This window comes from Silurus aristotelis (genome assembly GCF_946808225.1).
Source record: "Silurus aristotelis genome assembly, chromosome: 20".
Classification (NCBI taxonomy): domain Eukaryota; kingdom Metazoa; phylum Chordata; class Actinopteri; order Siluriformes; family Siluridae; genus Silurus; species Silurus aristotelis.
The window spans coordinates 7,744,821-7,765,897 of NC_139593.1; positions in this window are offsets into that span (position 1 = coordinate 7,744,821).

The following is a 21,077-nucleotide window of genomic DNA, read 5'->3' on the forward strand; positions in this document are numbered from 1 at the left end:
AGAAGTCCAGATAGCCTCTGCATTCTTTCTTTCTTTCTTTCTTTCTTTCTTTCTTTCTTTCTTTCTTTCTTTCTTTCTTTCTTTCTTTCTTTCTTTCTTTTCTTTTTTTCTGGTCCTAAAATAGCAAAAGCTGTTTACTCTAGACCACAGCTTAGTTTTCTCAGATGTCGATATCTATTATTGGACATATACGTACGCTGTACATTAGAGAGAACTTTAACAGGAAGGAGCTGGAATATTCTAGAGTTATGGCCTGAAGGTTGTGGTGTGATCTTGAGCTTGGCTTATTGTATATCATTTTACTATTGATCCCAAATGTCTGCTTCAGGATCAATAACGTACAGCCATGCATGCATCCTTTCATGCATCCTTCCATCCATCTATCCATCCATCCACCTACTCTAGCCTTATGCATATCAGTACTACACCCTTATTTAATTAGTGTCCATCTCTTGAGAAGAAAACTAAAAAATCTGGAAATAAACTGTGTTGAATACTATAGTGATCGTGAACATGTGGTCAGTTTCACTGGCAATCAATTCGAGGGAATGAGGAAGTTCTTATATTTAGATATAGGGGTTGGATGGATGGATGGATGGATGGATGGATGGATGGATGGATGGATGGATGGATGGATGGATGGATTAATTGGATGGATGGATAGATAGAAACTTATCTTGAAAGGGGAAGTCTGGTGAAAAATGTCAAACACCACACAGTCACTCATGAACAGATTCAAACCCCTTGGAGTTTCTTCCTGATCAACACTATGCCCAAAAATAAGTAAGTAAATAAATAAATAAATAAATAAATAGATAGATAGATAGATAGATAGATAGATAGATAGATAGATAGATAGATAGATAGATAGATAGATAGATAGATAGATAGATAGATAGATAGATAGATAGATAGATAGATAGATAGATAGATAAACAATTTATTTTGTACATTTTATGTTCAAGTTTATTATTGTCTCAAAGCAGCTTTACAGATTTAAGAATTATAGAGCAAAAACATTTTAATATAAGTGAATTCATGTCACAATTAATTGTGTATTTCACAAAATCCTACCAAACACAGTCTTGTATTAGTGAAAAAAATACATTATTATAACCTAGTCCTGGACATCATCATTGCATCCAGTAATACCATTTTTCCCCTCTAATCTATTTCCAGCTTTTGCTTCAATCTGCTGACTGTGCAGTTCCAGAGATGGAGAAAGAAGGCACAGTGTTTTGACACATCGCTTCACAGTATTTTGATACTGAGTGCTATTTGTGGCAAACTCACAGAAGATCTTCTTTTTTCCCTCACAGCCAGAGCGTCTCGCATCTCGGTTTCGTCCTCGACCTTTCTCTCGTACCATGTTTCCTTTAGGATGATTAGACTTTTCGTTCATTTTTTATTTATACGCTCGTGTCCAGAGCGATGTAAGAAAGTGCTTTGAAAAGTAGCAATGAATAAATCTACACTGATAGATTACAACTTAAGATAAATCAGCCTACATTTTGGTTAAGGGGTTTTATTTTTTTTTCAATTTTTTTTATTTAATTTACTTTTTTTCCTCACACAGAAATCAACACAAACAGTATGATGATCTGGAACCTGGATTTGTAAGTGTTTGTGTGTGTTAGCAATGCTGAGGTTCAGATCAAGTAGAAACGCAATACATTAAGCTGAGCATCAGTAGTGTTTCACAGAAAGAACTCCATTTCACACAGTAAAAGTACAATTACAGATTTATTTATTTCCTTATGTTTGCTGATTTTCTCTGTTCTTTATTAATTAATTTTGGTGGTCTAGTGGTTAGGATGCGGCGATCTCACCGCTGTGGCCCGGGTTCGATCCCCAGTCAGGGAACCGACCCCAGCCACTCTTAGTGCCGGTCCCAAGCCCGGATAAATGGGGAGGGTTGTGTTAGGAAGGCCATCCAGCATAAAAACATGTGCCAAATCAAACATGCGGAGGATCCGCTGTGGTGACCCCTAATGGGAGAAGCCGAAAGAAAGTAGTCTGATGCGGTAGCATTTAATTTAGCGTTCACTTGATCAAAACTGTTGCAGCATGACATAACGCCTGTTCACAATGCCATCTTTAAGCTATTAAGGTATGGTTCACATGAGTTGCAACATGTGGAAGATCTCGAGTGGCCTGCTATAGAGCTCCGACCTCAACCCTACTGTACACATTTGGGATGATTATGAACGCTGACTGCACCCCAGACCTCCTCACCTACATCAGTACCTGCCTTTACTGCAGTGCAACAACCTTGTAGCTGTATAAGCACAAATCTCCACAAAAACACTCCAAAATAAAACATCTTCCCAGAATAGCGGAGGATATTATAGCAGCAAATGGAAACTAAATGTGGAATGGGATGTAAAAAATAAAAAGAGATTTATAGTTAGTTGTTCACTCACTTTTATCTATATAGTATAAATTTGTCCAAACTTCTGTCCAATATTTAGCATATTTCATTTCACATGATTCGTTTTTCATGTGATATTTCACCAGGATTCATTCAACAATGAACTTGATTCTATTTTCATATGTATATGAAAATATCTATATCATATCATATCTATATATCTATCTATATCATATCTATTTTCAATTCTTTCACATGTCATTCTTAACACGAGTTATTTTTAGATATTATTCTATGACCAATTTTTTTCTCATGTTCCATCTGTCTACCTACTCTAAGACATCATGTTTCAGACAGACATCCAGACTGACAGACAGACAGACAGATCTTAAAGGGAAAAATAATCAAACACCACAGAGAAATACCAAGAACCGAATCAAACCCCTGACTTTTAAAATGTAAGGCTATAAGTCCATCACTGAACCAGGTGGTTGTGTTCAGGAGCTTCCTGATGTCATGTCATGTCAAGTCATTTTCATTTCTATAGCGCTTTTCACAACAGACATTGTCCCAAGGCAGCTTTACAGAATTTACCAGTTAAGGTGAATGGTGTGTATTTATCCCTGATGAGCAGCCATGGTGACTTTGCCAAGGAAAAACTCCCTTAGATGTTATGAGGAAGAAACCTTGAGTGGAACCAGACTCAAAAGGGGAACCCATCCTCATTTGGGTGACATCAAGAGTGTGATTATAGTCTTTAAACAATACAGAACACTGGAGAATAAGAACTAACATGAGTACTGGAATGTTAGATTATGAGTCATGTCATTTCTACAGTCTTATACAGTAATTTAAGAACATCATAGATCCAACACCAGCTTCTCCATGCCGGAGCCTTTAAACACTCAAAGAGGTCCAATGTTGAAACTCCACATGAAATATAGATGTACATGCGATGTACCTGTAATTCTTTACATATATATCTTTACACACAGTTCATTTTCTCACGTATGATTTTCACTTGAATCATCCATATGTTCATTCTTCTTATGTTTTATTTACCACATATTTCCACAATAAGTGATTTTCCTGTAAGAGCCTGCATTCTTTAATAAAAGCCTACACGAGAGGGGTTTGATGTTCGCACAGGATTCATGCGACTTTACACGTCTCGTTTTTCAATATCGGAGTCGGATCGTATGCAGGAGTCGTCGCGTTTTCGCTGTGATTAATTACACGCTCGGTCTTATAACAAACAGATAAATCTGTCTATTCCGCTCGGCTGGGTCGGATGAGAATTACCATCTAATTTAGTCTGATTCCGGGCAGCCTATGAAGCCTATGAACAGTGACCTTGTTCGGTGTACGAGGCATATTAAACTCAATCATTAGCATGTTTAACTAAATCGTTACTGAAACCTATCCAGCTATCCCCAGTCAATAAATCGAGGTAAAGCTAACACAGCTAATTTGCACAGCTCATGTCAAAGTGCTTTCCTTAATCCTGTGAATAAGTAATGAAGACCAAATACTGCTGCGGACTTTTCTATGAGTGAAATCAAGCAGAAAATCAGATTTGAGGCACTGAGTGTTATTGTGAGTTACAAAGCCACAACGCTTAGCAGAACGCCCCACATCGACTTCCTTTCACGACTCTTTGTTTTTTGTTGCAAAGCATTTTTCTTAAATTATCTCTTGTCTGTCTGTCTGTCTGTCTGTCTGTCTGTCTGTCTGTCTGTCTATCTATCTATCTATCTATCTATCTATCTATCTATCTATCTATCTATCTATCTATCTATCTATCTATCTATCTATCTATCTATCTATCTATCTATCTATCTATCTATCTATCTATCTAACCAACCCTATCGGCATAGTGTACATCAGGAAGAAACTCCAAGGGGTTTGAATCTGATAATAAGTGACTGTGATAAGATAGTGACTTTCAAGATAAGTTTCTATCAATCCATCCATCCATCCATCCATCCATCCATCCATCCCCTTCATCTAAATATAAGTACTTCCTGATTCCCTCAAATTGATTGCCAGTGAAACTGACCACATGTTCACGATCACTATAGTATTCACTACAGTTTATTTGACAGATTTTTGAGTTTTCTTCTCAAGAGATGGACACTAATTTATTAAGGGTGTAGTACTGATATGCATAAGGCTAGAGTAGGTGGATCTATCTATCTATCTATCTATCTATCTATCTATCTATCTATCTATCTATCTATCTATCTATCTATCTATCTATCTATCTATCTATCTATCTATCTATCCATCCATCCATCCATCCATCCATCCATCCATCCATCCATCCATCCATGCACCATGCTATATTAGCCATATAGTAAATGATTATATTTCTGAACCACTTGTTGTACCATAATTTGCCAAATTGCAACAAAACACAATCAAGAGCTATTGCATCCCTTTATAAAAATGAAGTAGCTAATAGGTTGGCATTATTATATAATTGTTTAATTGGAATTTAAGAGATATAAAATGATATTTAGTAAATTGAAGTGATTATATTGGTCATTTTGACTACAGTTGAGTGCAAAAGTGTGTACAATCCAAGTGGGTTTTGAAATAGAAGAAAAGCAAAATATATATCTTAAATATATCTTTTTAAGAAGATATAATGAAAGGTTTCATTTACAGGGTTATGAAAGATATGCGGTAAATATTACAGCAGATAAAATACCAAATGAAATATCTGACAAAGTTAATTATAGACTTTTCATTAAAAAAATCAAACCTCCAATGATTAAACAATTCATCATTCTAAGATTTACATTGTAATAAATTTCAATGTCACATTGCTGTGCTGTTCAACTACCTGTTGAGCTCATTCTAGCACCAGGGAGATAGAGACCTTCTTTTCTCTAGCTAAAGAGAGCAATGCAGCAGAGATTTTAGTCCTTTAGTCAGAACTTTTCTCACCTTTCTTCTATACACTTCACTCATTTAGATCAGTCATCAAAAAAAAATAAAAAAATCAACATTCACGATAATGTCACTAACAATGCATCATGCTTGTCTTTTTGTCATCTAATAGATCAAATGTTGAGCAAAGTCTTTTCCATAACCCATTATACAGCTGCGTTGCTTTCTGTAACTTCGAGTCTATTGTTTGCTTGGAATTCTTATTAATATGATCTTGAATGTCTCAAAAACTGGTACCAGAATCACCAACTTATTGTGATACAGAGGATGTTTTTTTTTATTTTGTTTCTTTTTTAAATGAGGGAAGAAATATTTAAATAGCTCTTATATCTATATAATATATAGATATCATAAAATCATCTTTACATAAATGTCTTAAAATTGCTCTTCATTTAAATATTAAATTACTTTTTGTAAGGATATGTTTTTTTAATATGTTTGTTTATATATATATATATATATATATATATATATATATATATATATATATATATATATATATATATATATATATATATATATATTGGAAGTAATTATATATTCCAGGAAAATATCTTGAACATGGGAAAATTTATCTAATATTTCTTTGGCAAAACAGCTGCCAACGAAAGTGAGTACACCCTACGTGATAACAGCTGTATGGCACTTAACCATGCAAAGCCACATGTCCTATTCTTCATTTTTGTCTGCTTGACAGGACCATACGAATGTGTGTATTACAGCATTTAAAATCTTGAGTACAATTCTCTCAATTCTCTCGAGTTTTGTCAAGGACCAAATTGTGACGTCTAGACATCAGAGCATCTCCATAACTGCAGCTCTTGTAGGATGTTCCTGGTCTGCAGTGGTCAGTATCTAGTGCTCCAATGAAGGAACAGTGGTAAACCGGCGACAGGGTCGTGGGCGGCCGAGGCTCATTGATGCACGTGGGGAGCGAAGGCTGGTCAGTGTGGTCCGATAAAACAGACGAGCTCCTGTAGCTCAAACTGCTGAAGAAGTTACTGCTGTTGATGCTCGACAGGTCAGAACTGTTTTGGCAGCAAAAGGGGACCAACACAATATTAGGCAGGTGGTCATAATGTTCTGCCTGATCGTTGTATATTAGCAGGTCAAATTGAAGTCTTGAAAAGAAACAGATAAAAGTATCTTAAAAAAGATTATTTTGTGCTCTATCCAATCATATGCATTTTATGTAAATTATTTAGCTAAAGCCAGACTAAAAACTAGCTACTTAGAAACTTTCTTCTTAGATTAGTCAAGTCAAGTCAAGTTTATTTGTATAGCGCTTTTCACAACAGACATTGTCTCAAAGCAGCTTTACAGAAATCAACAGTCAAGGTGAATGGTGTGCATTTATCCCTGATGAGCAGCCGTGGCGACTGTGGCAAGGAAAAACCCCATTAGATGTTATGAGGAAGAAACCTTGAGAGGAACCAGTCTCAAAAGGGGAACCCATCCTCATTTGGGATTAGTCACTGTATTCACCATCTCTGGACTGATTAGTAAACTGGCAGTGTTTTCTTCCGAGACAAAAAAAAAAAATGTCCACAATCATTAACATTATCCCTCTGTTGTCCGAGGCTAACACTGCATACGACCACCTGATGATCAGCTCGAGCTGATAAAATATTAGCGGCAGCTTTAGGATTGTGACAAATAGCCTCCAAAGGGAGAAGATGAAGGGCAAATCTGTAAAAGCAAATGAAAAAAAAAAAAAACAGCATTATATAACCCAATTCTTCTCATCACAGTTCAGCCCATGACTATTTATATCAATCACTGACAACTGACAATTGTTCTTTTTTGGGGGGAAGAAAAGGAGGATAGCAGTGTATCCCGCATGAAATATTCATACCGCATCTGCAATCGCTGAGCAAACAACGAACTCGTTTTGTTTTTTTCCCCCACTAACGCCATTCGTCTTATGCAAACGGAAGGCAATTAACATCTGAACTATTTATGTAATGCAAATGAGCTCGCTAATTTGAGGAGCTGATTGGTATCATCACTTTCGCAATTATTTTTGGGCTTTGGAGGTATTAGCAATCACACTTTCGCAATGAGAAGAAGTGCTAGGAAATGCAAATTCTGTAGTGTTGGGTCAAAACCGTGGGCCAGTGAAAGGGGATTGAATTGAGTGTGTGTTCAGAACAATATTTGTTGTAAATTTATTTTATTTGCCACTCAGGTTAAAAATTTAGTATTAAGATAGTATTGAAATCATAATAAAAAAAACAAAGGATAATATCTAATATATAAATAGTAAAAATTTATATGGCGAATTGTGTTGATGTGTATGTCTGTGTCATGTAATTTGATGTTATATGAAGATAACAAAACACTAAATAACAAGGATCCATAACCTGAGAATGAAGATAAGGATCATGAAAAACACAAACAACCATAAAAGACAAATATTAGACCATCAGGTCAGTGCAAACTGAGACTAAATACAAGGAGGTGCAGTGACTGATGGAAAACATTCAGTTCTATGGTGTAAACCTGACAGTGTGTGTATAATGGATTGGCTTCCCTTTCATGGTGTTCCCAACTTGTGCCTGGTGTTCCTGGGATCTATGGTCAACAAAATCTCGGATAAGAATAAAACGCTTACTAAAGATTAATGAATAAATGCGAAAGATTTCTAAACTTCTAAAGTCAACTTTATAATTACTGTGAAAATTAGTTAATTATAAAAACACTATACACACACTATATACTATAAACACACTGTACACGCTGTACACTATACGCACACTATACGCTATACACACAGTGTACACACAGATAATACACACACTATATGCTATACACACAAACACACACACACACAATACTCTATACACACAAACACACACACACAATACACACACTATATGCTTTACACACACACACACACACACACACACACACACACACACACACACACACACACACACACACACACACACACTATGCACACACTATATGCTATACACACACACACTGTACACACAATACGCTATACACACACACACACACACACAATACACACACTATACGCACACTATAAACAAACTATACGCTTTACAGACACTATTCATACTATAGACTACACACACTACACACACACAGTAAATATAATACACACTATACACACAATATACACTTTACACACACTATACACACACTATACACACTATAAGCTATACATATACTATACACACACTACACACACATACGCTATACACACTATACACATAATACACACTATATGCTATACACACACTATACACTATGCACCCACTGTACACACTATACATACACTGCACACGCACTGTAAACACTATACAGTATACACACAGTATATATATATTGTACTCACACTATAGACACACTGTACACACCATACACAATGCATCCACTATACACAATGTACACACACTATTCATACACCGCACACACACTGTACACACTATACAGTATACACACAGTATACACTGTACTCACACTTTACATACACTGTACACACTATACACAATGCATCCACTATTCACACTGTACCCACACACTGTACACACACTATAGGTTTATTTCTTTTATTTCTTTTTCAGGTAATGGATCAGTGGTTAAGGTTCTGGGTTACTGATTAGAAGGTTGGGGGTTCAAGCATCGGTGCTGCCAAGCTGCCACTCTTGGGGGCCCTTAAACAAGGCCCTTAGTCCTCTGTGCTCCAGGGACACTGTAATATGCACAGTAATTAAGTAAAGGCAATTTGTTACTGGAGTAGCTTTTTTAATGTATTTGTACTTTTCCAGTATTTCCATTTGAGAAGACTTTTACTTTAACTTCACTACATATTCAAAGTGAAATATCTCAACTACATTTTGCGAAATCAGTCGTATTTATGAGTGGATACAAATAATGGAATTAACACCTGTGGCCTTATTTGTGTGATTTTTTGTAGTAGGAGAAAAGAAGGTTTTGTGTTCATGATAGCTGTAATAGATATCAATTAGTGTTTGACTCAAAGTTGGTGTGTTAGAAGCAGGAAAATGGTTAAGGGTGAGGATTTGAGTTCGACGAGGGCCAAATTGTAACATCTAGACGACTGGGTCAGAGCATCTCCAAAACTGCAGCTCTTGTGGAATGTTCCTATTCTGCTGTGGCCAGTATCTATCAAAAGTGGTCCAAGGAAGGAACAGTGGTGAACCGGCGACAGGGTCATGGCTCGAGCCTCATTGATGTACGTGGGGAGCGAAGGCTGGCCCATATTGTCCGATACAACAGACGATTTACTGTAGAGCAAATTGCTGAATAAGTTAAAATTGTTAATGCTTCATGGGTCAGTTTTAGCAGCAAAAAGCGAACCAACACAATATTAGGCAGGTGGTCATAAAGTTATGCCTGGTCAGTATATATAGGAGTCACACGTCAAAAGAAAAAATGATGAGAGTACTCATGAGATGAACTACTCAATTCTGTTTACTGTCTAATGCACTGCATAGTGTCTATGGGAACAACTGGGACTAGAAGAGTCAGGGGGTCAACTACTAAATTCTGTTTTCTGAACATTACCTATATAGATTTTGTGATGTTTTGCTCCTATGGGTCTAGTAGAAAATTAACAAATGACTCTTTGAGACTACTTGTTCTTCTGAGTCACATTAAAGACTCGTTCAAAATGAATTAATGCCACTCCAGCAACAGGAGGAATTTAGTGTAACCTGTCAACTTTCTGGAAAATGTTCAAGTAGTGTGAGGATGCAAAAGATCTGTGAGAAAACCCTTACAGAACAATAACCCAATCTCAGGATTGAATCAATAACCCAGGGGCCTCAAAGGAGTCCACACCACCATTCCGTTGACATACAGTATCTGAGCGCAATATATATTTTTCAAGCAGTTTTCTGCAAAACCAAACTTCAGTTAGCAGAAAGTGTCTGTTTTGTCATGAACTCCGTCTTCAAACCTCATGCTGGAACCATAACAGATCTTGATAGAGTATATCACACTTCAGTAGATATGAGTGGACTTGTTTTAGCTTCAAGAAATAGCAAAAGTAAGATGAATATCTGCTTCCCCCCTTGTGTATTCATTCATGCGGCCGAAGCCCATGCTGTCGTGCAGCTGAAATGATGCGTCTCTGAATAGAAAGCCGGTGCTTGTGCAAGCCTTGCATCCGTAAACAGAGTCTAGACTGCAGGCAACTTTTTAGACATTTGCTCAAACTATGGCTGTAACAGAATCCACTTTCAGGGTGGATCATTTACCACAGCGATTCGAGTTACATGCCAGTCTGGTATAAATTCAGGATATTGCTATTCCCCTGTCCACTTAATTCAGCAGCTTTGTGTTTTCTCACATAAAGATAAGCCTCTTTAAAAGGCATCAGGAAAACAAAGAACTCTCTCATTCTCACATTCTCTTGATGCTAACTCACACAGACTGACTGGACCTCCAATTAAAATGGCACACTTTTCACTGTTAAGGCATGCTTTTCATTTCACCCGGCTACGAAAACACTCAATATTAAAATCCGTTGCCTGGACCGAACCTGAATTGCTAAGCAGGATTTGAGCCAAGCAAGCAGAGCGCTGAGCCACCAGAGTGAGGAGAAAAAATTAGATTTATCCCGGTGACTTGCACCAAATTTTATTTAACTTCCAGCGAGCTGTAGTGAGTTACATTGAACAAAAACATTAGCACCCACTTCAGTTTTTTGGAACAATAAATATAATAAAATGCAGTATCAGACAAATACAGTGCATCTGGAAAGTATTCACAGCGCTTTACTTTTTCCACATTTTGTAATGTTACAGCTTTATTCCAAAATGGGATATTATTCTATAAATATTAAAAAAATTCCAAAAACAGTACCCTTATAATAACAATGTAAAAGAAGTGCATTTGAAATCTTTGCAAATTTATTAAAAAAAGAAGCGAAAAAAAACATGTACATGCTTTGTTATAGCACATTTGGCACCAATTACAGCCTCAGGTCTTTTTGAGTTTAATGCTACAAGCTTAGCACCTATTTTTGTGCAGTTTCTCCCATTTAACATTGCATAATCTCTCAAGCTTCATCGGGTTGGATGAGGAACATCAGTGCACAGCCATTTTCAGATCTCTACAGAGATGTTCAATCAGGTTCAAGTCTGGGCTCTGGCTGGGCCACTCAAGAACATTAACAGAGTCGTCCCCTAGCCTCTCCTTTGTTATCTTGGCCATGTGCTTAAGGTCGTTTCCTGTTGGAAGATAAACCGTTGCCCCAATCTGAGGTCCAGAGTGCTCTGGAGCAGGTTTTCATCAAGGATGTCTCTGTACACTGCTGCCAAGGAAAAAACATTTCTGCCACCACCATGCTTTACTGTAGGGATGGTATTGGCCAGGTGATGAGCAGTGCCTTGTTTCCTTAAGACATGAGACTTGGCAGTCAGTCTTTTAATCTTTGTTTCTTATGTTCTGAGAGTCCTCTGGGTTTTTGTGGGTTTTCAAAAGGGGTGGCTCCAGTCTGGCCAATCTACTATACAGGCCTGATTGGTAGAGTGCTGCAGAGATGGTTATTCTTCTGGAAGGTTATTTTCTCTCCCCAGAGATATGCTGGAGCTCTATTAGAGTGACCATCAGGTCCTTGGTCACCTCCTTGACTAAAACCCTTCTCCCCTCATCGCTTAGTTTGAGTCCTGGTGAGTCCAAACCTCCATTTACAGATGATGGAGAGCACTGTTTGATTATATATATATATATATATATATATATATATATATATATATATATATATATATATATATATATATAAATATATAAAAGTAATGATGTAATGATGTAGAAATGATGTAGAAAAAGATCGTGGTAGTGCTCACACTCTTCAGCCGTCTGGCCAGATTTCAACATTCAAACCATGATCTATTAGTTCATCTCGCTCTTGACATTCATATCAAGGCTGCAGGAAATCAATTGCAATCTAAACGGACTCGGGGAAAAAAAAGGAAACGATAACGTCTGACTCGATATCTCCCGTTAGCAGAAGTCATGCGGAAATGAAGCTATAGAACCGCCTTCGAAATTCTCTGAAGTACAAGGTGAGCCACTGTGATAAAGAATTTAAACACAAGGAATGTGTGTGTGTGTGTGTGTGTGTGTGTGTGTGTGTGTGCGTGCGTGCGTGCGTGTGTGAGTGTGTGTGTGTGTGTGTGTGTGTGTGTGTGTGTGTGTGTTGGGGGGGGGGTGGACCACAGATGTACGTGGGGGAAATAACAGGCGTGCCGGAACGTGGGCCGCACGGCGTCACGAAAAGGCAGAAGTCATAAAGAAATCATAAAGAAATCATGAGGATGTGTGATGGGAGGATTTCTTATAGTATTTGAGGTCGATGACAGGAGGAATCGACATGTGACCAGCAGCGCATATTGAAAGCTGGTAGAGCATATGATGGCCATCTTTCAGCCAGATGACAGACATTGAAGAGTTGGGTTTTGTGTGTGTATGTGTGTGTGTGTGTGTGTGTGTGTGCGTGTGCGTGCGTGTGTGTGTGTGCACGTGTGTTGGGGCAGTTGGAGTAAGAAAGCACAAGCATTCGAAGCTTTGACACAAGTGCGTGCACACATGCACCCATACAATCCTTCAGACTAATTAAACAGATGGAGGTCTGCGTGCTTCAAATGTAAAAGCGCCCTCCTATCTACTCTAATGATAATAATTGTGATTACGGCACTCATCACTGTAGCTTCTCCTGATTTTTAATTACAGCCTGAGCTTCCTGTTAAATGGAAAGGAAAGAAAACTGAGAACTACATGTTTTCACTGAGAAATCAAAGAGGAGTATGTGGAGTATGGAATTAGCTAATATACATTAATTGCTGCTACATTTTCACAATATCGAGTTATTGCTCATTTTATCTAACTGATATATGACTAAATAGCTTTACATACTATGTTGGTTTTTGTGAATCTAAAACGCACCAAGCTGTTTTGAACAGCGGTGTGTAAATTATTTGAGTAAATGTACTTTGTTAATCTACTTAAGTCATTTTTTGGCTACTTTCTAGTTTTACTGAGTATCAAAGGTATACAGACTACATTTATGATTTAATATATGTACTTATCACTCCACTATATTTTAATTGCCAACCAATTTTACATCTCTGTTAAAGATGTCATTAAGATTCAACACTTCCCTACACACATCTTCTGCCTGTGAGTGACTTTTTCCCACTGCTGCCTCATTTTCAGTTCAAAAAGAGCTCAAATAAATTCTTTTGTTAAATTTGAATAAAAATATTGACCCTTTCTGAGACTAAGAGATGCATCAAATCAGTCAGCTCTAAATGTTTGGTTTTACTTTATCTAAAATGATTTGCTTTCATTTCAGTTGCCCATTGAATACTAATAGTTCTTCTACTTTGTACAGACAACAATTTGATTTGTATTTTAGGAAATAAAACCTTAAAAATCAACTGTTTGTGGCTTTTTACTAACATGTGTCTTGGTGTTGAGGACTAGTGCATCTTTTAGTCTAGTCTTCAGTATGAGTCAAATACTCAAGTACTGTTCAAATCAGATACTCTAAAACTTTTCTCAAATCATATTGGGATGGATGACTTTTAACTTGTAATGTAAAGTTTTGCAGTATGGTATCAATACTTTTAACCAAGCATGATTTTTAGGTACTCTTTACACTTCTGGTTTTAAATGGCTACATAATCCAGTTAACTAGCAACTAATGCTAGCATGGAAGTTACATAATATTATTTAGTCAAACCTCGGGAACTAAACATTTCGGTATTAAATACTTCATATGTTATATGTAGAGGCAATTTTACTGACAGTAGCTCTTTCATACATTTCCATATATCAAACATTTCCTGACATCTCAGAGTTCACAATGATACAGTACAATAGATCTCACTAAAAATTAGTTTGAGGTTAAAAAGTTTAATATTTACTATTTTATTTAGGTAAGTAGTAATTTTCACTATAGTTTTGTGGTGTTTATATTACCAGCATGTGTTTATTCTCCTTATTCTTAGAGCGTAACCCCTGCGAGTTCTGGTTGACCACTGTAGCTGAAATCATGAGTTGTTCTAAGTGACTTGAATGGCAAGCTATTTTATTTATAGTATTTTTTTTGATAGCTAGTAAGATGGATTCCAGCTAACAGGGAAAGCTGCTATTAAAAAGTCATCAATTATAATCAATTGAAATGTTCCTGCTTAGTAATTTTTAAACCTTTTGTACCACAGGCATTTGCCAGCATTATTATTATTTTTTAATAAAAGAACATGTCTTTATTTTAATCTTTTTCTAGTTACATTTAATGGTATTGGGTGTTAGCAAAACAAATGACTTGCATTATAGCAGCTGTAAACAGTCATTTCATTTCTAGCGTCTCTATTTTCCTTTCAAGAAGATAATAAGGTGAAACCCCTCAGCCTATAATGTTATAAAGAAACCTATAATTGCTAAATCCTATCTAGACAAAAATGTCGATTAAACGTCTCCTCACAGAAAACCTCATCATATCAAGAATGATACTGTTTCCTTTGTTAAACAACAACACGTTTTTAATCTGTTATCAGTCTTAGAATACATGGAGCATTAATACAAGTGTATTTATCGTGAAAAAAATCCATTCTCACGTATCCCAACTCCCTCAAGTGTATAAAACTCCTCAGATTGCATTTCAGATCCAGTCTGTGCTTAGACTGGTAATTAAAAGAAGAAGTGGACTCTATATGAAATATGGAATGTCTAACATACATGGCCATGAATAAAAATTCACAACTATTAAGCCAGATCCTTCCATTTCTCTTTATGATCCATCTTACACACTCTCAGTCACACACAACTATGCGCAACCCAAGAATTGCATTTCAGATTGCTTTTCTATAAAAGCAGTGCCACTTAGGGACACGGTGTCTGAGATAGTAGGCACACCGACAATTAGGGTATTTGATTTTTTCACCGACTAGTAAAGCAAATGTGGACTCTGACATCGTTGAACGATTGCAAAGTCATGACAGTATGTGACAGGATCTAACACCTAGTCACTCTAAGTCGTGATTGTGTGCGTCCCCTGTGATGTGATTTATGAACACATTTCTTTTCCATGTGAAAACATTACATCAAAAGGAATCTATTTATAAAGTATAAATCACAAATCTTTAGTAAAATTGTTAATGCGGATCAAATGTATGTCAGTGACGATCTTTAATACGGCACATACTCATGATAACGGACGCCAGACAAACATTTCGCCCATCGCTTTTCCTATAGATAAGAAAAAGACTTGAAATCTGCACATATTTAAAAGTCTAATTTAAGCCGCATTCAATTAATACACATTTGATACACATGACCAGAATATTTAAGATCTATAAACTAAATTGTTCTGCACTAAATCATAAATATAAAAGAAAATATAACAGCAAACAGTTTAACTAGAGCAGGCAAAGGTTAAAAAAAACTAGAATAGAAGGCAACGCAACACAACAAAAGGCTTGATGTGGAGAGAAATGAAATTAAATGAAATGAAATAGAAACAGAGTCCTTTTGAAATGTCACTCAGATTTTTTATAATCAAAACCAGCTGTGTTAAATCAGTAAACTGGTGAATAAGACCTTGTACAGTGCTGGATTTGGAGTTCAAGGTGGTCATGTTAGGAGGCTGCAGTGGCTGCTGGGAAACAGAGTTAGAATGGTTATGTAACAAAGGTAAAAGGTTAAACAGGCTTTTTACTTGTTACATTACAACATATCACAGCGATTTAAGGAAGTAAGATTCAAAGCCCAGGGTCAGCTATGATACAGAGCCGGTTGAGCACTGAGGGCCCATTAGTGGCACCTTGGTGATACTGGGGCTTGAACCCATAACCTTCAGATCAGTAACCTAGCACTTTATCCACTGAGCTACCACTTCTGACATAATACAGTTAAATTTTCTGTTAGCATTTATTTACATATTTATCTCAGTTAAACCCCTAAACAATTGAGCATTAAGGGCCTTGCACAAGGGTCCAGCAGTGGAAGCTTGGTGGTGCTCGGATTTGAACCAATGACATTCCAATCATAAGTTGACCATCTTATCTACTGTGCTACCCTATCACTATTGCAATGTTGATTATTATCCAATATCATTGCATACAACAATTATAACAATTACAATAACTCATTTATTAACAAATATCCATTAATAGTTACCTTGTCCAGAAGGGCTGGTTAGCATAGTCATTCCGTCAAAAGATTCTCACCCACTGTCTCTCTCCTGTGAAAATAAAAAGATACATCTCTTTGTTCTTATTAATGGCAGAAAATGTGCTCACTGTTACACAGCCCTGACACTGGACACTCTTTTTAATTTTATTTTCAACAAAAAAAAAACCTTTTCATGTAAAAGAAAATGATTCATATTCTTTGTGAAATAACACATATTACAAATGATTCATTATTAATCTGAAGTGTGTTAAAGTCTACTAACACCTTCAGTCTTAATCAGAATTGATAACACCTCTGTGGTATTCTTTTTTAATTTCTTCTTATGGAACAAAGCGCAATGCTAATAAAAATATATTAGCAATCAGAATCGGCCTGCATGTTAGCAAGTAACTGTATATGCTATGTCTTAACTGTGCTACTGATTAAGTGTTTTCATGCAACAGTCCTGACTGAAACAATCACACCTTTCCTATAAACCTGATTTATAACTCATTGGGTCAGATGTTTGGACACATTGCTGTTCCTCAATCTTTCTCAATGCATGCTAATTTTGTAAAGTGCTTTCCAAAAAAGGCATGATTTAAATGCTAAAGAATTACGGTGACAATCCACTGAGGACCACCCCTGGCCCTCGACACACCTTCAGCCTAACACGAAAATGAAAGATTTGACGAGCCACAAGCACACAGGTAATTGGTCTCGGATGCTTCTGACTTCTGTCCAATTAAGGACACACTCTCTTTCTTTCTCTCTCTCTCTTTTTCTTGCTCTCTCTCTCTCTCTCTCTCTCTCTCTCTCTCTCTCTCTCTCTCTCTCTCTCTCTCTCTCTCTCTCTCACTCTCTCTCTCTCTCTCTCTCTCTCTCTCTCTCACTCTCTATCTTTCTCCCCAACACACAGTTTCTCACACACATCTTACACACTAAAGCCTTTGATAAGGTTAGAGGCAGGACAAAAGTAGTCACATGTTACCATTAATGTAGCTATAAAGAGACAATTAATGAATAATTTCATTTTAATGAGGCTTCGTCTTTGTATGATTCACTGCTATTTTTTTTCTACAGTCATAATTTCATCTTGGTTTAACAATTCATTATTTTTTGCTATTTCTTATTATTTCTAATTGATTTGTAATGTTATACCTACTACAGTATGTGTCACTTCATGTGTTTATGCTGCACTTGGAGTTTGGTTTTCTCATAGCAATTGGCAATTCATATTTAAAAAATGCCATTATGATAGTAATAATGCTCTTTAAATAGGTTATATATTGTATCTCTTTAAAAAGTAATGCTCATTTAAACAGTAAATAACAAATTAAACTAATCTAGCACTAGGAGGCATAATAAATACATTTAAAATTAAAATATATAATACACAATAATACTAGTAGTCACTCCGGCTCATTTCATTTTTTGTTACAGACCAAACCGGTGGCCCAATAAAGAAAGAAACTACTATGTGGCCCTCACAGAAAAAGTTTGGTACCCCTGCTTTAATGCAATATGTTGTGTTTCTGAATGTTTCCTTAATGTTTTTATCAAATGTCAACCACAGGATTAAACTCTCTTTCAAGAAAAGCTTCCATCTAGCCCCATTAATAGCCTTTTAGTTTGTCCTCCTGCAGGAATCTTTACAAAAGAAGAACTTTGCAACTGTCTGAAAATTTTAAGTGTAGACCTATTTTTAAGACTGGTATGATGCCATTCTTTAATAAAAAAAATATATATATTTTTTATATCAGTAATATCAATGGAAATACGGATTGGACCCCAGGACCTGGAATTGCAATGCTACCTACTGGCCCACTTTGATCAAATTTGATCAAATAATAAGAGCACAGCTGCTTAATAAAATACTTGGTCTGATCCTCTCACATTCCAAAAAACAGACTGGTAGGTGGTGCTAAATTATTGTGACTGCATGGTGCTCTTTAATGGACTGCTGCCTTTTTCCACTTTGCAGCCAGTGGTCCAGGAATGAGCTTTGGATCTACTTTGGCTCTTACCAGGATAAATCTCTTAATAAAGATACATGAATGAATATTATAAGCTTTGACATGTTCTTTTATTTAGTTTGACCAGGCAACTATGATCGTTTATCATCTGCAACAACATCACCAAACAAAAACCAAATCAGATCAGATCCCATTTTTAGCCTACTGTCAATTATGTATAGCACCACAACGTGTTTTCTTTATTTAATCCAATCATTTTCGCTATTTATTTATTTGACATTTATTGACACCTATCATGCGGCTGTGTTTCACGCTAATAAGGAATGACTTATTCTAGTGTCACATACTCACTACTCAAACTCATGCAGATCTCTCTCCTTCCTGTCGCCGTTTATTACTTTATATCTACTGCCAGCACACGTCATCACTTAACCCGTTCACATGTGCATCAAAGTAGAAAGCAAACAGAATTTGCGAGCGGCTAATGGCACCCACCAATCATTGTTTAACTGGGCCAGCCATCAGCTGAGCCATAACATTAATTGACTTGAGCGGTTCTGTCCTGAGGCACAATTACTTTAGGTGGCTTTGGAGACACTGGAATAATATGGATCAATGCGTTTTAGTCCTTTCGTTTGTTGATTTTGATCAATGGTGTTTGCATTGACTTTGAATGTAGCTTCTTTGGCAAGACTTGTGCGTTAGTGCTATTGGGAAGCATGTTGCATAATGTAATTGGTTCTGTTGATATTAGAAAAACACAGACACAGCAAGCAAAAGTGTGATGAATAGAAGCCATGAAATAGTCACTACTCTGTGGTGAACAGAAAAGTATTTCAGAAAGCATGTTAAACTCTGATGCGTTGAATTTGATGTGGTATTTAACAAATTTAGAAAGTCTGCCTCAAGATGTGGTCAGAATTTGCACTCTGAGAGGTTTTTCTGAACACCATGGTTGTCAAGAGTGAATATTTGAGTTCTGCTCAAACCACTTTGGTCTTCCTCCTCTGACCTCTTAGCAACATGATTTTTCTCACGCGATATTTTTTAGCTTCTTTTGGCACACTATTCTGTAGTAAGGATCCACTCTCTCCATCATCACACTTTTTTCTCTGCACATATCTCACTTTTTGCACTTCGACATTTTAAACACTGGATTTGCACAGCACAGTGCACTTTATATTTTATACCACACCATACCGCACACGGGCACTTTACACCTCACCATACCGCACACGGACACTTTATGGACACTTTACACCTCAACATAACGCACACGAACACTTTATGTACACTTTACACCTCAACATAACGCACACGGACACTTTATTGACACTTTACACCACACCATACCGCACACGGACACTTTATTGACACTTTACACCACACCATACCGCACACGGACACTTTATGGACACTTTACACCACACCATACCGCACACGGACACTTTATGGACACTTTACACCACGCCATACTGCACACGGACACTTTATGGACACTTTACACCTCAACATACCACACACGGACACTTTATTGACACTTTACACCACACCATACCACACACGGACACTTTATAGACACTTTACACCACGCCATACTGCACATGGACACTTTATGGACACTTTACACCACACCATACTGCACACGGACACTTTATGGACACTTTGCACCACACCATACCGCACACGGACACTTTATGGACACTTTACACCTCACCATACCGCACACGGACACTTTATGGACACTTTACACCTCACCATACCGCACACGGACACTTTATGGACACTTTGCACCACACCATACCGCACACGGACACTTTATGGACACTTTACACCTCACCATACCGCACACGGACACTTTATGGACACTTTACACCTCACCATACTGCACACGGACACTTTATGGACACTTTACACCTCAACATACCACACACGGACACTTTATTGACACTTTACACCACACCATACCACACACGGACACTTTATAGACACTTTACACCACGCCATACTGCACATGGACACTTTATGGACACTTTACACCACGCCATACTGCACACGGACACTTTATGGACACTTTGCACCACACCATACCGCACACGGACACTTTATGGACACTTTACACCTCACCATACCGCACACGGACACTTTATGGACACTTTACACCTCACCATACCGCACACGGACACTTTATGGACAATCAGAAACCACCCTTAAATTGTTTCATTTTGTTTTACTGTTGTTTACGGTTTTACTGCTTACTGCCATATGCATTTTTTGTATATACATCTTTTTTTTTTTTTTTTTTAGTATATATCTTTATATATTTTATATAGTTTTTACACATTATTTATATGCCTTCCCTTTCTTTGTTTTATTTCTCACCCCATTCCATTCTCTCATGCCGGACCGTCGTAAAAAGCATTTCACTGCATGTCGTACTCTGTATGTATGTGTATGTGACAAATAAAATTTTATTTGATTTGTAAGTCTATACACACTCTTCTTGGTTGAAAAATCAGCATTTCCACAAAATATGCTCCTACAACAATGTTATAATAAAAGACACTGATATTACCACATTATCATTATCTTATATATTT